We start from the raw sequence: 17,710 nt of genomic DNA, 5'->3' as shown, positions 1-17,710 counted from the left end.
CTATCTAACACAAGTGTGGAAAGCAGTTTAGCGCTCCGTTTCTAAGATTAAAGTTTTGATGCGAAAATAATGCCAATATTCAAAGGTTGTGTGTTCGAGTCCCACTAGAGTGGTGTTTTTTTTCCAGTGGTTGACTGCATTTGATGTGCTTGTTTAGTTTTAGGTTGCAATATCCACAAATTGTCTCTGAAAAATGTCTGTAATACAATTGACAGATTTTACTCTAGTGTGAAATGTGTTTCAGTAGTGGGCCCTGTGGCACATTATACAAAGGATGATCACATAGATTTCTTTGGGCAAAAAGATTAGGAAATGTACAACAGAAAATCAAGGGTGCCCTGTGACTCTTATGGAGCCACTTGGAGCCAAAGTCTTCATAACAATAGTTGGAGAAAGAATTAAAGTTTGCTTTTAAGTGTTTGAAACAGTACATCGCAATCAACTTTGATTTCATTAAAGGTGGTGGCAACGCACAATACGTAGAAGAACCCTGCATGCCCAGGGGGCGATAAGTTTGGTGGACATATGGCACATCAAAAAACACATGTGAAATCTTAGCCTTCACATGCAGGATCTCAAGTCTGCTTACCCTGTGACTCTAATGAAGCCACTTTAAACCAATGCAGTGGCAAAAGGTCCCCTAAGAGCTAGTCCCTTGCCTTGAAACTATGTAAAAAAAATATCTTCTTTCATAGCAGCAGGAGCTTGTCAGGATGGCTGAGTGGTCTAAGGCGCCAGACTTAAGTAATGCTATTTTCTCTCTGTGAGGGTCTTCTGGTCTCCATGTGGAGGCGTGGGTTCAAATCCCACTTCTGACAGTCATCTCTTTTTGTGCTTTGAGCTTCGTTTAATTCAACAATTTTTTGAGAAAGAATCCAAGATTGAATTTAAGCGTTTAAAGAGTACATTGCAGAAGACATTGATTTCATAACATAAGACAGCAATGTACAATCTCTAGACTCAAAAGAACAGTAACCTGGGGATCTAAATCACCAGCAACCTCAAGACAACTCAAATCCGCAATCTTCCAATCCAAAGTCAGACACCTTACCCATTAAGCAACGAGGTCTGGACGGAACGCGAGAGTCTTATTCCGCACTTTGGAGACAAGACATACCGAAAGAGGTGAAAATAACGACCCAGGTGTAGATACTTTCCAATAGCTGTCACATAGATTTCTTGGGGGAAAGAGATTAGGAAGTGTACAACAGAAAATCAAGGGTGCCTGTGACTCTTATGGAGCCGCTTTGAGCCAAAGTCTTCATAACAATAGTTGGAAAAAGAATTCATGTTTGCTGAAAGTTTTTGAAAGAGTAAATTGCAGACAACTTTGATTGAATCAAATCTCGCAACAACGCACTATCCGTAGAGGTACCGTGTAGGCCAAGATGGGGTTACATTCGGTGATCATATGGCACATTGAAAAAAAACATTTGAAATCTTAGTTTTGACATGTCTGCCTTTCATACCAAGAGAGACTAAAGATCTTGGGTGACACGTAACATGGAAAGAAACTATTGAAATCTTGGTTTCCACTTGCCTGACCTCCATTGATATGGAAGAACTTTAAAGAACAACAGAGCCAAAGCTCCAGCAACTCCGACCACGAAGGGACTCGAACCCTCAATCTTCTGATCCGAAGTCAGACACCTTATCCATTAGGTCACGCGGTCTGCATGTAAAGTTTGCGAAAAAATGTGTGGATACGTTTCTCATAGAGAAACATAACTATATTTCCTTTACTTCACATGCCACAATATGCTTTTTATGACCACTGTCCTTCCTCTGACTGATGTTAGACAAAACATTAAAATACATATGGTACATAACAACATAGAAACATATACATAGACATTCATATATGAATATTTGTTGTATTCCCTTAAAGCTCATAGCATTAAAAAATAATAATTTTAAGTATTCAAACGCTCAGTGTTTCTTTGGGAGGAGAGGGAGATTATAAATTATCAAGGCCAAAATCGATCTAAAACAAAGGCCGTTGGAGCAGTGCTGTGGTTGTATTACTGCACAGGGAATTTTTAATCTATTATTTGAAACCTTTTCTGCCAAATGCACTCACACCTCTCTCTTGAGTTAGCTTCTTTCAGAAAAAAATATTTTTCTACATTACTTTGTAAATTTATTTGCAATTTAATCTCTTGCCGATGTGGCAAATCCTGTTTTCTCCAATATCTAGCAATACAGATTTTAAACGCCAAAAGTATATTAACCCATAAGGTCTGCTCATTACTATTAATATCTATAAACTCTAAATGAAACAAAAATCTTTGAGGGGAGAGTTCCAAATATGACCCAAACAATTCCAAAAAAAGCTCAGATATTTTTATCTTAAACTGAGTTAGTTTTTGACAATCCCACCAAATATGTTTATGCGATCCTAATTCGAGATGGCATCGCCAGCACCTGTCTCCATTCTTTGGTTGAAATTTAACTATACGTATATACCATCTATATATAATCTTAAAAAAGAGTTCTTGAAGATTTATACAGTGAGTTGCTTTTTTAGTAAATTGCCATGTTTTATACCAAGAATCTAAGGGAATAGAAATTTCCAATTCTTTCTCCCATTGTTTGTGTGCCTTAGACTTATCAAGAGTCTTATTATCTTTAAAAAATTTCAAAATCTTAGACAGTGTTCCCTTAGAAATACACGAAGTAATAAATTTCAACCAAGGGTTATATTCAGGTGGTGGGTTTGATATTAAGAAATGTTTTAATCTGATATATTTAAAGATTTCTCTTGACGGTAATATATATCTATCAGTCATAAGAGAGAAAGAGGCCAGATTTCCCTCTAAATAAAGGTCCCCTATCTGCTCTATTCCTGAGATTTTCCAATTGTCCAGTACAAGATCAGGTATGTAAAATGATAGAACATCCAGGGGACAATTTTTTGTAAATGGAATCCCTTTTGCAAACCTTTTTTTGATTCTATAGAAAGAGGATAATATGTCTGCAATTATTAAGCTCGGAAATTTTTTCTTCTGAAATTGGGATTGAGGTAGCCAGAACAACAAGAAAGGGTCGAGATTTTTAAGATTATATTTCTCTATATTATACCAACCCAAAGAGCTTTTCTCTTTTATAGAGCCCCAGGCCATCATAAAAGCTACTTGAGAGGCTTCATATAGTTCCTTTATATCAGGATAACCTAAACCCCCAGATTCAATAGGTCTTTTAAGAAGCTCCGAGGGTAATCTTATTATTTTAGCTGCCCAAACAAATTGAGATAGTAAGTTTTCCCATTTTAAGATAACATCTTTCGAAACATAAAAAGGTATTAATCGAAAAAGATATAAAATTTTGGGAATTATGTAAGCTTTAAGAATATTAATACGACCCATCCAAGAGAATTCAAGTTTCATCCAATTTGCTAGAGAAGATTTTATTTCTAGAAAAAGTTTCTTATGATTTATATTGGCGATATCTTCTAGTATAGGTCCGATTATAATCCCCAAATAATCAATTTGATGTGTCTGATCATTATTTTGAATATGCCCATGAGCTATAGATATCTGAGACTCAGAGAGATAAAATGGAATCATCTGAGTCTTTGATAAATTAAGTTTGTAATTAGAATAGTATCCAAATTTTTCTATTCCTTTTAAAAAAGCAGGGATAGATAATAAGGGTGCAGATAATGTTAATAAAACATTGTCTGCATATAAGGTAATACTATATTCATGTTTATCAATATTTATACCATGAATATTAGAAGAGTTTCTAATATAGGCAGCTAAAGGCTCAATTGTTAGAGCATATAACAGGGGAGCTAACGGGCAGCCCTGCCTTGTACCATTATAAATGTGAAACATATCTGAGTCTAAAAAAGGGCCTCTAATCTTTGCGACCGGAGATGTATATAAGGCCATAGTTAGGTCATGAAAAAGACCTGTTAAACCAAATGCTTGAAGTGTTTCAGCTAAGAACTTCCAATTGACCCTATCAAATGCCTTTTGGGCATCTAAAGCTACTATAACTGAAGAGATTTTATATCTATGTATATATTCAATGATATTGAAGATTTTGCGCGTATTTTCTTCTCCCGCCCTACCAGGAATGAATCCTGCCTGATCTGGATGTATCAAATCTCGTATTATTCGAGCCAATCTAGAGGCCAGGATCTTAGAATATATCTTCACATCTAAATTGATGAGAGATATTGGCCTGTAGTTAGCAACCAGTGAAGGATCCTTCCCTGGTTTCGGAATTGGCAATATACTCGCCTCCAACATCTCTTTTGGAAAACTTCTTCCAGTAGAAATAGAATTAAAAGATTTTGTTAGGATGGGAGAAATTACTGAGTTCAAGATTGGAAAAAATATAGCTGAAAAGCCATCAGGGCCTGGAGCTTTCCCTTTTTTCAAATTAAGAATTGCAATAGTAGTCTCTTGAGTTGTTAGTGGTTGATTTAATTGTATTAATTTTTCTGCAGAAAGTTTTGGAAGATGCAAGGTCTCTAAAAATTGAGCTATATCAGTAGTAGCAATCTTAGGTTCGGGTAAATTATATAAGGTTTCATAATATTGTTTAAAGGCATTGCCTATCTGTGTTGGTGATATACAAGTTGTTCCATTGTGTATAATTTTTTTTATTCTAGATGATTCAATTTGTGCCTTCAATCTTTTAGTAAGATTTTTCCCTACTCTATTATTTCCATAATGCCAACTAGATTTCAATCTTTGCATTATTGTTTCAGTTTTAATTTTAAGTTTAATGATTATCGATTCTTTAATAGTCTCTAACTGCTTCGAGAAATCTCTGGATGGATATTGTTTATTTAGTCTCTCAAGTTTTGCCAACTCAATATACAGATCGGCAAGTTCTTTACCTCTCTGTTTTTTAATCCAAGCACCCTTTTTTATTAAGTGTCCCCTAAGAACACATTTTAGGGTGCACCACAAATTTAGATCTGAGGTCTCATTATTATCATTATGCTCCAAAAAAGATGTTGTTTGTTTTATCAGATCTATCTTATCGGATTCTGTTTTTAAAAGAGATTCGTTGAGTCTCCAACGAGTTCTTGTTCTATATTGAGGGTTATCCTTGATAGAAATAAATACTGGGGCATGGTCAGACCATGAGATATTTCCAATTAGAGAGGTAGTAGAGATTTCCAAAGAGTGACCAGGCATTAAGAAATAATCAATGCGTGAATATGATTGGTGTACATTCGAGAAGAAAGAGTAGTCTCTTTCCTCAGGATGTTGCACCCTCCACACATCATAAAGGCCATGTTTAAATAGAGAATCGGAAAATGCTTTGGCCCTAGTTTTTAAACACGCATCTGATTTACGGTTCTTCAAAGTCTTAGTATCTTTTTCAATATCGATTATGCAATTCAGGTCGCCTGCTATAATCAATGAGCCTTTAGAGATTTTTTCTATTGTTTCCATAGCTGAATTGAGAAATCTTGTCGATCCTTCTGATGGGGCATATAGGCTAACCATGGTATAGGTAACATCATTTATATTACAGACAAGTATAATCCTTCTTCCTTCCTTATCAGCTTCATGATGTATATACTCAAATTTATTTTTAATTGATATCAATATGGCTACTCCCCAGTGGCGTCGGCAGGGGGGGGCCAGAGGGGGCCATGGCCCCCCCTACATCATGCTGTGCCCCCCGGTGTGCCCCCCCAATTGAAACGCCGGCTTTTTTTTTTTTTTTTATAGACCCGGAGGAGAGAGTGAGAGGCGCCGAGGCGCCGAGGAATAAGTTCTCAGCAACCGTTCGGCGCCTCTCACTCTTCTCCGCGACCGCGAGGCCTCTTCCTGGTTCGCAGTGCCGGCATTTCAAGCCGAGCGCCGGTATATGTCGTCATATCCGGCGCCCAGCAGTGAAGCCGGCAGAACCAGGGATACAGAGACCTCGCGATCTCACCGCTGGACAAGCCCAAGGTAAGTGAACTTCAAAGGGGGGGTTAGAAAGTTAGGAGGGGGTTAGAGAGTCAGAAGAGGTAGGAAGTGAGAAGGGGTAGATAAGGATAGATTGGGAGGGAGAGGGGGTAGATAGGATAGATTGGGAGGGAGAGGGAGAGGGGGGTAGATGGGATAGATTGGGAGGGAGAGGGGGGTAGATGGGATAGATTGGGAGGGAGAGGGTGTAGATTGGGAGGGAGATGGGGGTGGATGGGATACATTGGGAGGGAGAGGGGATAGATAGGATAGATTGGGAGGGAGAGGGGGGTACATAGGATAGATTGGGAGGGAGAGGGGGGTACATAGGATAGATTGGGAGGCAGATGTGGTAGATAGAGAGGCAGTTGTGGTAGATAGGGAGGGAGAGGGGGTAGATAGGATAGATTGGGAGGGAGAGGTCTTTATGGGACAAAAACGGTGTACGTTCAGCTGTTTGGGGACAAAGTTGACATAATGTGTAACTTAGGTGCTGGTCAGGTTCTATGTGGGCAGCGTGGACACCAGGGTTGGCTTTGGGGTGTGTGACCAGTGATCTATGCCTGTAATTTAGGGGGTTTTATCTATACCTTTAATGCAGAGTTTATATGTAATTTCCAATTGATTTATATCTGCAAAGCTGGGTTTTGTGTCATTCTGTTCATCTGTATCGGCTATATTTCCATACATTATTAATGCTTACCTGCAAATATAGGATTTGTATGTCTTATTCAGTTGATCAATACCTGGAGTGCTGTTTCCATGTGTTGTTTATTTGATCTAAACCTTCAGTGCTGAGTGTACATGTGATTTCCAGTTGATATATACCTGCAATGCTGGGTTTGTGTGTCCTGTTGGTTTATACCTGCAATGCTATGTTTCCATACATTATTTATGTATACCTGCAAATACAAGGTTTTTTTTAATCTCATTCAGTTGCATGTGCTGTTTCCATGTGTTGTTTATTTGATCTATACCTGAACTACAGGGTGTAAGTAAAAGAACGCTATGGTTTAGTGAATGAGGGGACAAAGGGACTCTGGGGATGATTACAGGGGAGAGGACCTCTCAATGTCACGGTGCAGTCAGAAGGAGGGAACACTGCACTGACTCTCACTGTCTTCCCCTGATCTGCAGTCAGTGTGGCAAATATATTGGCAGCAGGGTCTAATATTAATATATATTGGCTGCAGGGGCTAATATTAATATATATCGGAAGCTGGGACTAATGTTTATATATATCGGCAGCAGGGGCTAATATTAATATATATTGGCTGCAGGGCCTATTATCAATAAATATTGGCTGCAGGGGCTAATATTTATATATATTGGCTGCAGGGACTAATACTATATATCGGCAGTAGGGGCTAATATTAATATATGTTGGCAGCAGGGTATAATTTGTATGTATATCGGCAGCAGGGTATAATATAAGTATGTATCCGCAGCAGGGGCTAATATTAATATATATCCGCAGCAGGGGTTAATATTAATATATATCGGAAGCAGGGTGTAATATTTCTATATATCTGCAGCAGGGTCTAATATTTATATATATTGTCAGCAGGGGCTAATATTAAAGAATGAAAAATAACTGTCACTTTAGCTGTTATTTTGAAATCATATTTTAATCACAGTCTTTACTTCAAAGAGATAAGTGCATATTATGTAGTTAAAAATGCACATCTAACGTGTGTGTGTGTATATATATATATATATATATATATAGTGTATACGTACCGTTTTATAATTGGCCCCCCTACTTTGGTCCCTGGCCCCCCATGTGCCCCCCCTAAATATGAAACCTGGAGACGCCACTGCTACTCCCCGCTTCAGAAGATACATAAATATGTCGGTATCTATGATATTTCCAAGCAGATTTTTCTATTATTTGATTCCAGTGTGTCTCTTGAATAAATGCAATATCTATCCCCTCTTTGATTAATGTGTCATACAAATAAGATCTCTTATATGGAGAATTTAAACCCTGTGCATTAATTGTCATCAATTTAAGGGACATGGAATATTTGTTTTCCCCTCCTCCACCAGCACTGCTCCCTATCCCTCAATCTCCAACTAGAAAACACCTGACAACAACATTCATAAACAAAAAAAACAATCAAACCCAACACACTATGCAGGAAAAACATTATTTCCGCCATTAGTGTGAAGAAATTCCTTGAACCAGCAAGGAATGAGGACGTGTTTTAAGGCCAACGAAGGTAAGGAGCACAATCATCTCTTATTTCCATAAAAATAGTATAAACTATATCTATCTATCCAAATATCATATTTAATGAAATTACGCAAAGCAAAAAAAATAAAATAATTTATAATAATGTGATAATCTACATCTTTTATATTGTTATTAACCATTTATATTATTTCAAGTCAATACATTGCCATCTCAGTAATATATCATTTCCAACCAGTACATACCAACTCAATAACCAGACCAAGATTATAACACAAAATATATCATTTCCAACCAGTACCATGATAGTATAGCCAATCATGATATTTCCCATTTGAGATGGTATTTTAGGTGATAGCTTGTGATAATATCTTATATCTTATATCATTAATCCTGAAAAAAAAAAAAAAAAAAAAAAAAGGAGGGGAAATAATATACATATATATATATAAATATACCCATATTAGTATATGATCATAGGTTTTTGTCAATATATGTATCAGAAAGGAAATTTATATTAATAGCTATAATAGAAGTCTCCTTCTTCTCAAGTGATTTATTCTAATAAATCTATTACTATTCACCCATATATCTAATGTGTCGTGAGTATATATTAGTGTCTTTTAAATTTTCTTATCCTAATATCTCAATTCTAGTTTGGGAAAGTATCTTATCCAAAGACTAACAATACTCATATATCTCTGTGAATCTCTGTGAGTTCCATAATTTTATCTAATATTGTAATTAAAAAAAAAAATAAATAAAAAAAAAAAGGAAAAAAAAAATATATACATATATATATATATAAATATACCTATATTAGTATATGATCATAGGTTTTTGTCAATATATATATCAGAAAGGAAATTTATGTTAATAGCTATAATAGAAGTCTCCTTCTTCTCAAGTGATTTATTCTAATAAATCTATTACTATTCACCCATATATATAATGTGTCATGAGTATATATTAGTGTCTTTTAAATTTTCCTATCCTAATATCTCAATTCTAACTTTGTGAAGATATCTTATCTAAAGATTAACAATACTTATATATCTCTGTGAGTCTCTGTGAGTCCCATAATTTTATCTAATATTTTTAAGAGAAAAAAAAAAAAAAAAAAAGAATTTGTGATAATCTATATTCTAAGTAATCTATTATATCTTTTATATTGTTATCAACCATTTATATCATTTATATCGTATCCAACCAATACGTTGCCAGCTTAGTGACTGGACTAAAATTATAACACATAACACATCATTTCCAACCAGTACATTGCCAACTCAATGAATAAACCAATCATAATATTTCCCAATTAGAATAGTATTTTAGGTAATAATATGGTAATATCGTATACTTTATATCATAAAAAAAAAACAACAAAAAAAAACAAACAAATGTAAAATAAAAAAAATAAATAAAAAACAACATAAATTTTCTTCTATAGATTAGAGAGTCTTATATGGTAAGATTCCATTTCAGTAAATTGTCCTTTGCTTGTGTAGGATCATTGCAAATATAGATTTTCCCTTGATAATTAATTCGCAATTTTGTGGGGAAACCCCAGGAATAAATAATATTATTTTGCCGTAAACAGGTAGTTGTCACAGTCACGTCCTCGGGTCCTGTTAGCCGCGGGCGGGGGTCTGCTCGCAGATCACGGGGACCCGATACTTCTCCCTCCGGACCCGTGGTCGGCGAGCGGACTACCGCTCGCGGCGCACGGGCACCCGAGGGACGTACACGTTCGCTCCGTGTCGGCGGCGAACAGACCGACCACCGACATGGGAGAAGGAGGGTCGGATCCGGGAACTCCTCGACGAGCAGATCTAAGGCTGCCCGTCTATGCAGGAGTTCCCAGAGGGGTTCCCTTACCTGCTGCCCTGTCTGCTAACCTGCTCCTGTGTACCGACCCGGCTTGTCTGCTAACCTGCTCCCGTGTACTGACCCGGCTTGTCTGCTAACCTGCTCCTGTGTACCGACCCGGCTTGTCTGCTAACCTGCTCCTGTGTACCGACCCGGCTTGTCTGCTAACCTGCTCCTGTGTACCGACCCGGCTTGTCTGACACCCTCACCTGTACCTGTTTGCCATACTCAGTACTTACCTGCTACCTGTGTTCACGGAGAGTGTCTCACTGTTGGGATCATCTAAATCCTGGATTACCACTGTTGGGGCTTCTCCCTATTCAGCAGTTTTCTGGGCAGAATAACTCCTGCGGTGAGTTCCTCTAGTGATACACGAGCGACAGTAGTAATATCAAAATATTTTTTTCTGTGTATTCTGGTTGCACGTGAAAGATCGAGATATGTAGTTAGGGATGCAAATTTTGCAATTTTAGTAGGGTTCCTTCTCATTTCTTTAACTAGATCTTCTTTGATTCTGGAGTTGGCAAAACAGATAATAACATCTCTAGGTGTATTTGTTTGTGTCCAATTAGGAGGCAGCGGAAGTCTATGGGCTCTTTCAATTAATATCGGACCGTATTTTGGACAGTCTATATATGTTGAAAGTAGTTCCATCAAGTACGGTTCCAGTTCGATCACATCTTCAGATATCCCACGAATTTTAAGATTTTGTCTGCGTGACCTGTCTTCTAGGTCTGCAAGTTTAAGATCTTGTCTTGTTAAATCTGCTTTTAATACTTCATTTTGAGATTGAAGCTGTTTGATTTTCAAATGTAGCATAGTAATTTCTTTTGATTGAGCAGCTAAAGTGACCTTCATATGGGTCATTTCTTCCTTATATTCTTTAAGATTATGGTCCAAATCAGCTTTAATTTTAATATATAAAGAATCTAGTGCCATCATCAAATTGGTCTTTGTAATATAATCTGGCGGGTTGGTTATACTAATCTCACTTAGTCGATCTGGAGACGATTTAGATGATAAGACAGAAGTATCCGTTTGACTTTTAGGAGAGTAGTAGGCACTAATTGGAGGAGGTTTCTTTGTTTTCACAGACATTTTAGATTTTTCCTCTTTATCACCCTTGCCAGTTTTGTCACCTTTTGGAGGCATTATCGTTGCCCGCTTTTATCTATAGAGAAGAGACCTTTAAAAATCTTTACGCCTTTAAACCAGAATCTATTTAAGGCGAATTAGTGCAAATTATATGCAAATCCATACACATCAGATTTCAAAAAATGAAAGGTATAATCTTCAATAGCAATATAGGATGTTATTTCCAAAAAAAAAAAAAAAAAAAAGGGAGTATTTATATATATATATATTTATACATATATACACAGTTCGTATGTTTCATGTATTTCTTGTTGGTTTAATTCAAGTTTTAGTAATTTCATTTAGAGATATCAAGAGTGTAATAGCCAGTAGCCAGGAAACTCACGGTTACCGCTTCCGACTTTATTGGAGCTTTATTGGCACTCTGCCACGCTTAGTATCCGCGTCCAGCTAATTCAGGTTTTAGTAATTTCATTTAGAGATATCAAGAGTGTAATAGCCAGTAGCCAGGAAACTCACGGTTACCGCTTCCAACTTTATTGGAGCTTTATTGGCACTCTGCCACGCTTAGCATCCGCGTCCAGCTTCTAACACTCACGCCGCAATTGGTTGCCAAAACGTAGGAAACAAAAAAAACCAAAAACAACAGATGAAGCACCGCCGTCAGGAAACCGTCAGGAACCCAAAAAACAAAGGTTCGTCATCCGGAGTCCAGGCAATCCCCACCGCTCCACATCCAAAACTCAGCACTCTGTCTCCATTCCACCCCCCATCAAGGAGGAGAAGAAAAGGCACTGTCGTCTGAAGCCGTCCCGAGCTCAGGGCTCAGCACTGGTCACTGCGTGCGGTCGGTGCTTAATGCTCGGTGCTCGGTGCTCGGCGTTTAACATTCGGCGGTCGGCGGTCGGCGGTCAGCGGTCAGCGGTCGGCGTTTGGGATTACGGTACTTCCGCGCTAGCCATGCTGCCCCTTCACCATCCGCCGGCCCATCACCACGCCTCAAACGTACGTAGTTACGTGACTACGTCATCACTCTTATCCTGACTGATGTTAAATAAGAACACGCAGACAAACATAGGACACAGAAACGACTAATGCATTTGAAACATCTATGTACGAAGGACTATGCGTGAGTCAGATAGGTGGTTTCATGACGTTTACTGCGTCCATATCTAGGCTCTGTGGCGCAATGGAGAGTGCATTAGACTTCTAGCACTTGACAAGGCATTCAAAGGTTGTGGGTTTGAGTCCCACCAGAGTTGTGGTTTTTCCAGTGGTTGACTGCATTTGATGTTCTTGTTTAGTTATAAGTTGCAATATCCACAAATTGCCTCTGAAAAATTTCTGTAATACTATTGACAGATCTTAAAATGACAGATTTTAATTGAAAGATTAAATTGTATTTCCAAATATCCACAATTTGTCTGTGAGAAATTATGGTAATCTGAAACAATAGAACGATCTAACACAAGTGTGGAAAGCAGTTTAGCGCTCCGTTTGTAAGATTAAAGTTTTGATGCGAAAATAATGCCAATATTCAAAGGTTGTGGGTTCGAGACCCACTAGAGTCGTGTTTTTTTTCCAGTGGTTGACTACATTTGATGTGCTTGTTTAGTTTTAGGTTGCAATATCCACAAATTGTCTCTGAAAAATGTCTGTAATACAATTGACAGATTTTACTCTAGTGTGAAATGTGTTTCAGTAGTGGGCCCTGTGGCACATTATACAAAGGATGATCACATAGATTTCTTTGGGCAAAAAGATTAGGAAATGTACAACAGAAAATCAAGGGTGCCCTGTGACTCTTATGGAGCCACTTGGAGCCAAAGTCTTCATAACAATAGTTGGAGAAAGAATTAAAGTTTGCCTTTTTTTTTTAGTGTTTGAAACAGTACATCGCAATCAACTTTGATTTCATTAAAGGTGTTGGCAACGCACAATACGTAGAAGAACCCTGCATGCCCAGAGGGCGATAAGTTTGGTGGTCATATGGCACATCAAAAAACACATGTGAAATCTTAGCCTTCACATGCAGGATCTCAAGTCTGCTTACCCTGTGACTCTAATGAAGCCACTTTAAACCAATGCAGTGGCAAACGGTCCCCTAAGAGCTAGTCCCTTGCCTTGAAACCATGTAAAAAAAATATCTTCTTTCGGAGCAGCTGTAGCTTGTCAGGATGGCCGAGTGGTCTAAGGCGCCAGATTCAAGTAATGCTATATTCTCTTTGTGAGGGTCTTCTCGTCTCCATGTGGAGGCGTGGGTTCAAATCCCACTTCTGACAATCATCTCTTTTTGTGCTTTGAGCTTCGTTTAATTCAACAATTTTTTGAGAAAGAATCCAAGATTGAATTTAAGCGTTGAAAGAGTACATTGCAGAAGACATTGATTTCATAACATAAGACAGCAATGTACAATCTCTAGACTCAAAACACAGTAACCTGGGGATCTAAACCATCAGCAACCCCAAGACAACTCAAATCCGCAATCTTCCAATCCAAAGTCAGACACCGTACCCATTAAGCCACGAGGTCTGGACAGAAAGCGATAGTCTTATTCCGCACTTTGGAGACAAGACATACCGAAAGAGTTGAAAATAACGACCCAGGTCGGATACTTTCCAATAGCTGTCACATAGATTTCTTGGGGGAAAGAGATTAGGAAGTGTACAACAGAAAATCAAGGGTGCCTGTGACTCTTATGGAGCCGCTTTGAGCCAAAGTCTTCATAACAATAGTTGGAAAAAGAATTCATGTTTGCTGAAAGTTTTTGAAAGAGTAAATTGCAGACAACTTTGATTGAATCATATCTCGCAACAACGCACTATCCGTAGAGGTACCGTGTAGGCCAAGATGGGGTTACATTCGGTGATCATATGGCACATTGAAAAAAAACACTTGAAATCTTAGTTTTGACATGTCTGCCTTTCAAAACCAAGAGGGACTAAAGATCTTGGGTGACACATAACATGGAAAGAAACTATTGAAATTTTAGTTTCCACTTCCCTGACATTCATTGATATCAAAGAACTTTTAAGAACAACAGAACCAAACCTCCAGCAACTCCAACCACGAAGGGACTCGAACCCTCAATCTTCTGATCCGAAGTCAGATGCCTTTTCTATTAGGCCACGCAGTCTGCATGTAAAGTTTGAGAAAAAAATGTGTGGATACGTTTCTCATAGAGAAACATAACTATATTTCCTTTACTTCACATGGCACAATATGCTTTTTATGACCACTGTCCTTCCTCTGACTGATGTTAATTAAGAACACGCAGACAAACATAGGACACAGAAACGACTAATGCATTTGAAACATCTATGTACGAAGGATTATGCGTGAGTCAGATAGGTGGATTCATGACGTTTTCTGTCTACATATCTAGGCTCTGTGGTGCAATGGCTAGCCCATTGGACTACTAACACTTGAGCAAGGCATTCAAAGGTTGTGGGTTCAAGTCCCACCAGAGTTATTATTTTTCCAGTGGTTGACTGCATTTGATGTTCTTGTTTAGTTGTAAGTTGCAATATCCACAAATTGTCTCTGAAAAATTTCTGTAATACTATTGACAGATCTTAATCTGACAGATTTTAATTGAAGCATTAAATTGTATTTCCAAATATCCACAATTTGTCTGTGAGAAATTATGGTAATCTGAAACAATAGAACTATCTAACACAAGCGTGGAAAGCAGTTTAGCGCTCCGTTTATAAGATTAAAGTTTTGATGCGAAAATAATGCCAATATTCAAAGGTTGTGGGTTCGAGTCCCACTAGAGTGGTGTTTTTTTTCCAGTGGTTGACTGCATTTGATGTGCTTGTTTAGTTTTAGGTTGCAATATCCACAAATTGTCTCTGAAAAATGTCTGTAATACAATTGACAGATTTTACTCTAGTGTGAAATGTGTTTCAGTAGTGGGCCCTGTGGCACATTATACAAAGGATGATCACATAGATTTCTTTGGGCAAAAAGATTAGGAAATGTACAACAGAAAATCAAGGGTGCCCTGTGACTCTTATGGAGCCACTTGGAGCCAAAGTCTTCATAACAATAGTTGGAGATAGAATTAAAGTTTGCCTTTAAGTGTTTGAAACAGTACATCGCAATCAACTTTGATTTCATTAAAGGTGTTGGCAACGCACAATACGTAGAAGAACCCTGCATGCCCAGAGGGCGATAAGTTTGGTGGTCATATGGCACATCAAAAAACACATGTGAAATCTTAGCCTTCACATGCAGGATCTCAAGTCTGCTTACCCTGTGACTCTAATGAAGCCACTTTAAACCAATGCAGTGGCAAAAGGTCCCCTAAGAGCTAGTCCCTTGCCTTGAAACCATATAAAAAAAATATCTTCTTTCGTAGCAGCAGTAGCTTGTCAGGATGGCCGAGTGGTCTAAGGCGCCAGACTCAAGTAATGCTATCTTCTCTCTGTGAGGGTCTTCTGGTCTCCATGTGGAGGCGTGGGTTCAAATCCCACTTCTGACAGTCATCTCTTTTTGTGCTTTGAGCTTCGTTTAATTCAACAATTTTTTGAGAAAGAATCCAAGATTGAATTTAAGCGTTGAAAGAGTACATTGCAGAAGACATTGATTTCATAACATAAGACAGCAATGTACAATCTCTAGACTCAAAAGAACAGTAACCTGGGGATCTAAACCACCAGCAACCTCAAGACAACTCAACTCCGCAATCTTCCAATCCAAAGTCAGACACCTTACCCATTAAGCAACGAGGTCTGGACGGAACGCGAGAGTCTTATTCCGCACTTTGGAGACAAGACATACCGAAAGAGGTGAAAATAACGACCCAGGTGTAGATACTTTCCAATAGCTGTCACATAGATTTCTTGGGGGAAAGAGATTAGGAAGTGTACAACAGAAAATCAAGGGTGCCTGTGACTCTTATGGAGCCGCTTTGAGCCAAAGTCTTCATAACAATAGTTGGAAAAAGAATTAATGTTTGCTCAAAGTTTTTGAAAGAGTAAATTGCAGACAACTTTGATTGAATCAAATCTCACAACAACGCACTATCCGTAGAGGTACCGTGTAGGCCAAGATGGGGTTACATTCGGTGATCATATGGCACATTGAAAAAAAACACTTGAAATCTTAGTTTTGACATGTCTGCCTTTCATACCAAGAGGGACTAAAAATCTTGGGTGACACGTAACATGGAAAGAAACTGTTGAAATCTTAGTTTCCACTTGCCTGACATTCATTGATATGGAAGAACTCTAAAGAACAACAAAACCAACCCTCCATCAACTCCGACCACGAAGGGACTCGAACCCTCAATCTTCTGATCCGAAGTCAGACGCCTTATCCATTAGGCCACGCGGTCTGCATGTAACGTTTGCGAAAAAATGTGTGGATACGTTTCTCATAGAGCAACATAACTATATTTCCTTTACTTCACATGCCACAATATGCTTTTTATGACCACTGTCCTTCCTCTGACTGATGTTAATTAAGAACACGCAGACAAACATAGGACACAGAAACGACTAATGCATTTGAAACATCTATGTACGAAGGATTATGCGTGAGTCAGATAGGTGGTTTCATGACGTTTTCCGCCTACATATCGAGGCTCTGTGGCGCAATGGATAGCGCTTTGGACTTCTAGCGCTCCGTTTGTAAGATTAAAGTTTTGATGCGAAAATAATGCCAATATTCATAGGTTGTGGGTTCGAGTCCCACTAGAGTGGTGTTTTTTTTCCAGTGGTTGACTGCATTTGATGTGCTTGTTTAGTTTTAGGTTGCAATATCCACAAATTGTCTCTGAAAAATGTCTGTAATACAATTGACAGATTTTACTCTAGTGTGAAATGTGTTTCAGTAGTGGGCCCTGTGGCACATTATACAAAAGATGATCACATAGATTTCTTTGGGCAAAAAGATTAGGAAATGTACAACAGAAAATCAAGGGTGCCCTGTGACTCTTATGGAGCCACTTGGAGCCAAAGTCTTCATAACAATAGTTGGAGAAAGAATTAAAGTTTGCCTTTAAGTGTTTGAAACAGTACATCGCAATCAACTTTGATTTCATTAAAGGTGTTGGCAACGCACAATACGTAGAAGAACCCTACATGCCCAGAGGGCGATAAGTTTGGTGGTCATATGGCACATCAAAAAACACATGTGAAATCTTAGCCTTCACATGCAGGATCTCAAGTCTGCTTACCCTGTGACTCTAATGAAGCCACTTTAAACCAATGCAGTGGCAAAAGGTCCCCTAAGAGCTAGTCCCTTGCCTTGAAACCATGTAAAAAAAATATCTTCTTTCGTTGCAGCAGTAGCTTGTCAGGATGGCCGAGTGGTCTAAGGCGCCAGACTCAAGTAATGCTATCTTCTCTCTGTGAGGGTCTTCTGGTCTCCATGTGGAGGCGTGGGTTCAAATCCCACTTCTGACAGTCATCTCTTTTTGTGCTTTGAGCTTCGTTTAATTCAACAATTTTTTGAGAAAGAATCCAAGATTGAATTTAAGCGTTGAAAGAGTACATTGCAGAAGACATTGATTTCATAACATAAGACAGCAATGTACAATCTCTAGACTCGAAAGAACAGTAACCTGGGGATCTAAACCACCAGCAACCTCAAGACAACTCAAATCCACAATCTTCCAATCCAA

At 38.4% G+C, this 17,710-nt stretch overlaps 6 non-coding genes across 6 annotated transcripts; 4 read left to right on the top strand and 2 right to left on the bottom strand.

Annotated features, from left to right (window-relative positions):
• The first annotated feature begins 707 nt into the window (after positions 1-707).
• TRNAL-UAA (transfer RNA leucine (anticodon UAA)) lies at positions 708-818 on the top strand. Its single transcript has 2 exons — positions 708-745; positions 773-818. It is a non-coding gene; the product is annotated as a tRNA-Leu (tRNA).
• A 782-nt stretch (positions 819-1,600) lies between these two features.
• Positions 1,601-1,673, bottom strand: TRNAR-UCG (transfer RNA arginine (anticodon UCG)). Its single transcript has one exon. It is a non-coding gene; the product is annotated as a tRNA-Arg (tRNA).
• An 11,577-nt stretch (positions 1,674-13,250) lies between these two features.
• TRNAL-CAA (transfer RNA leucine (anticodon CAA)) lies at positions 13,251-13,361 on the top strand. Its single transcript has 2 exons — positions 13,251-13,288; positions 13,327-13,361. It is a non-coding gene; the product is annotated as a tRNA-Leu (tRNA).
• A 2,093-nt stretch (positions 13,362-15,454) lies between these two features.
• Positions 15,455-15,565, top strand: TRNAL-CAA (transfer RNA leucine (anticodon CAA)). Its single transcript has 2 exons — positions 15,455-15,492; positions 15,520-15,565. It is a non-coding gene; the product is annotated as a tRNA-Leu (tRNA).
• Positions 15,566-16,347: 782 nt separating this feature from the next.
• Positions 16,348-16,420, bottom strand: TRNAR-UCG (transfer RNA arginine (anticodon UCG)). The gene has a single exon. It is a non-coding gene; the product is annotated as a tRNA-Arg (tRNA).
• A 961-nt stretch (positions 16,421-17,381) lies between these two features.
• Positions 17,382-17,492, top strand: TRNAL-CAA (transfer RNA leucine (anticodon CAA)). Its single transcript has 2 exons — positions 17,382-17,419; positions 17,447-17,492. It is a non-coding gene; the product is annotated as a tRNA-Leu (tRNA).
• Positions 17,493-17,710: the final 218 nt, after the last annotated feature.

This window comes from Sceloporus occidentalis, unplaced genomic scaffold (assembly GCF_023333645.1).
Source record: "Sceloporus occidentalis isolate IW3139 unplaced genomic scaffold, rSceOcc1.0.p SCAF_102, whole genome shotgun sequence".
NCBI classification, from domain to species: Eukaryota; Metazoa; Chordata; class Lepidosauria; order Squamata; family Phrynosomatidae; genus Sceloporus; species Sceloporus occidentalis.
This window is presented reverse-complemented; position numbering and strand designations above follow the sequence as displayed.